Genomic DNA, 3,759 nt, shown 5'->3' with positions numbered 1-3,759 from the left:
TTTGCTGTACTTAGGATATTTTAGGCGTGAACATTTTTTCTTTCTTATTTCTCCATAGAAGAAGTAAAGAGCTCAGTGTTTAGAAGTAAAAACATCCTTCGAACCTTCGAACATGCTAGATATTACTCTACAGTCCTCCGCTCTACCAGCTGAGCTATCGAAGGTATTGACTGCACTACAAACACGTCACTGCTGGGAAAACTCCATCATCCACTCATTTATCCCTTAAAGAGCACATAGTACTGAAGCATATAGAACTAGGCTGTTGGGGCAGCAAACATTTAAAGAGAAACTCCAACCTAGAAATGAACTTTATCCCAATCAGTAGCTGATACCCCCTTTTACATGAGAAATAGAATGATTTTCACAGACCATCAGGGGGTGCTGTGTGACTGATTTTGTGCTGAAACCCCTCCCACAAGAAGCTGAGTACCGCGGTACTCTGGGCAAACTGCCACAATGTAACAATGTTCACAGACAGGGAATAGCTGCTTACAGCTGTCTCTAACAGCCAAAACAGCTAGGAGCAGCTACATAACCTGCCCACAGTAACAATGTCACCATGTAATACATGTCAGAATGTAAATCGGGGAGAGGAAAGATTTTACAATGAGCAAACACTGACTAAATCATTTATACATAATTATGGTAAAAAATGAAGCACTTTTTTTTACTACATTATTTTCACTGGAGTTCCTCTTTAAAGGGAACCTGAGAATGATAGGGATACGGAGGCCATCACATTTATTTCCTTTCAAACAATAAGGCTTTGCTCAGAGTGGTGTGTTGCAGTGCAAATTTATGGTGGTATCTTAAAAGTTACCCGAGGTGAGAGAGATATGGAGGCTGACATATTTATTTGCTTTTAAACAATTCCAGTTGCCTGGAAGTCTTCCTGATCCTGTGTCTTTAATAGACCCTGAACAAGTATATGCAGATCAGCTGCTTTTTACTGGTTTAGCCATACGCTTGTTCCAGGGTTTTGACTCAGACACTACGTATGCTAGAAGATAATATAATAATAATGTGTGTGCTGGTCAGGACTGCACTCAGCAACACAGAACAGTAAGATAGGAGGGTTGCACTGCTAATATGCTCCATTAGGTGTCAGGTCTGTTTCACGTACTCCTCGTTAGTATAGTGGTGAGTATCCCCGCCTGTCACGCGGGAGACCGGGGTTCAATTCCCCGACGGGGAGCAACTCATTTTCCTTCTCAAGCAAACCCTCCTTCACATATCCTTTGTAAGGCTCTGCACATGCAGATTCTGATCAAGACAAGACAAGAAATCACATATAGCGGAAAATTGTATACTTACCTACCGGTAATTTTCCTTTCCTGATGAGTCCATGGCAGCACATTGGGTAGTGGCCCCACCCACACTACCCCATTGGACGAGTAAATATTTAACCCCTTCAGCCTACAGTGTTGTTTCACCTGATGCATCCGAGCAACATTCACCTCCCATTCATTTGCCAATAATTTTATCACTACTTATCACAATTAATTGATCTATATCTTGTTTTTTCCACCACCAATTAGGCTTTCTTTGGGTCATACATTTTGCTAAGAATTATTTTTTTCTAAATGCATTGTAAAGGGATTAAGAAAAAAATGGAAACAATTCATTATTTCTCAGTTTTCAGCCGTTAGAGCTTTAATATAATACATGCTACCATAATTAAAACCCACGTATTTTATTTGCCCATTTGTCCCGGTTATTACACCATTTCAATTATGTCCCTATCACAATTTATGGCGCCAATATTTTATTTGGAAATAAAGGTGCATTTTTTCAATTTGCGTCCATCACTATTTACAAGTTTATAATTTTAAAGTATTGTAATATACTCGCTTGACTTGCATATTAAAAAAGTTCAGACCCTTAGGTAACTATTTATGGTTTTTTTTTTTATTGGAATTTGTTTTAATTTTTTTTTTTTATAAAAAATTTTATTTGGGTTTTTTTGCAGTGAGGAGGTAAAAAGGGGATTTTAAATGAAATTGATTGTGTATATATAAAAGAAAAGAAAAAAATTATGTAGATGTAGTTTCACTATTTGCCCACAAGATGGCCACAGTGCGTTTTTGATTTTTCATCCTGCAAGCGAGAGCTCTCACTTACAGTAACAGGAGGAGTGACATGGGACACAGAAAAATTGTGGCTTTCCAGAGAAAGTGCTCCTGCAGCTGTGCAGGCTGACCGTGCATGCGCAGTACTGTCACGCCGGCTGCCGTGATGACGCAAACCATTTCTGGCCAGGGCCTGGGAGAAGAGCTGGATGGACGCCGTGGGACCTCCCGACCTACGGTGGGCTGCAGAAAGCCCCAGGTGAGTACCAATTTTGTTTTTATGCAGAGCTCGGAGTCCCTTAAAATAGTTTGAGGTGACAGAGTACCCTGCTTTTGTAACTATTTAACTCACCGAATAATCAGGTGGGATCCATGTGCTGCCATGGACGCATCAGGAAGCAGAGAGAACCACTAGTGTGGGATGTGCGTGTATGCGGAAGAGGAATGCCGGAAGCCTGCAGGGGACAAGCGGAGGTAATTATACATTTAAACTGACACAGGGGACATTACATTAGGGGGGCACAGCAGCTAGGTCAATTTCAGCATGAAATTGATCGGGAATCGGCCTGTGGTATATGGGCAGCTGACAAATCTCTCTCTTATCAGATTCAGTAAGAGAGGGATTTGTCTCTTGGTCGAATCTGCCCATCCTTGCTAGATGTATGGCTATCTTAAAATGATGTCAGATTGCGGTACACCCTAGAAAATCATATATAAGCTTGAGTATGTGACAGTACTTTGTATGGTTCTGAACCAGTTCCGAGACATAACTGAATAAGAAACTTAAAGTTCTGAAAGCTTGCAGAAAAATCTCGTACAGTTAAGGTGGCCATACACTGGTCGATGTGCCATTAGATCGACCAGCTGACAGATCCCTATCTGATCGAATCTGATCAGATAGGGATCGTATGGCTGCCTTTACTGCAAACAGATTGTGAATCGATTTCAGCCTGAAACCGATCACAATCTGTTCAGCTGCTCCTGCCGCCTGTCCCCCCCCCCCGTATACATTACCTGAGGCTGGCTCCCGGGCGTCTTCTCTGCACTGCACCGCACTGCTGTTCTTGCTCCATCCCGGCGCTTCCTGTGTTACTCCGTGACCAGGAAGTTCAAATAGAGCGCCCTCTATTTCAACTTCCTGGTCACCGGAGTGACACAGGAAGTATAAGCGTACACTGGGAGATGCGGAAATGCGGTGCAGCGAGGAGAAGAGGACCCCGGAGCCAGCTTCAGGTAATGTATACATGCTCGGATCGGGCCCGAATCGTACGCCGCAAGCGACGCGCTCCTACCGCCGGGCGATCGAGGGTAATTTCCCGCACGGCGCGATCGACGGTCCGATCCGATTTCGGGAGGGAATCGGATCGGCGGGTGCGTTTAGCGCAAGCGATTGGCAGCAGATCCGATCCCAGGATCGGATCTGCTGTCGAAACGGCCGTGAATCGAGCCAGTGTATGGCCTGCTTCATTAAAGGTATCACCTAAACAACTTTTGTTGTTATGGCTTTAGCTTGGGTATGCTAATAGTTGTGCATTGGGATATGCTTTGTGAACCACCTGCATTGAATGCAGCTGTAATTTGTTGAGTTGTTGCCCTTCTGTGGCTGTGGACTATGGCGTCAATTCAACAAGGCTTTTCGATAAACAAACAACAAGTCAGGAAAATACCGCAGTAGACTTTTGTGTGC

The 3,759-nt window shown here is 43.4% G+C and overlaps 1 non-coding gene across 1 annotated transcript; it reads left to right on the top strand.

Annotated features, from left to right (window-relative positions):
- Nucleotides 1-1,126: 1,126 nt before the first annotated feature.
- TRNAD-GUC (transfer RNA aspartic acid (anticodon GUC)) lies at nucleotides 1,127-1,198 on the top strand. Its single transcript has one exon. It is a non-coding gene; the product is annotated as a tRNA-Asp (tRNA).
- The last annotated feature ends 2,561 nt before the right edge of the window (nucleotides 1,199-3,759 follow it).

This window comes from Hyperolius riggenbachi, chromosome 4, assembly GCF_040937935.1.
Source record: "Hyperolius riggenbachi isolate aHypRig1 chromosome 4, aHypRig1.pri, whole genome shotgun sequence".
In the NCBI taxonomy this organism is placed as follows: Eukaryota; Metazoa; Chordata; class Amphibia; order Anura; family Hyperoliidae; genus Hyperolius; species Hyperolius riggenbachi.
Note: the sequence above shows the minus strand (reverse complement) of the source record. Positions and strands in the feature narration are given on the sequence as shown.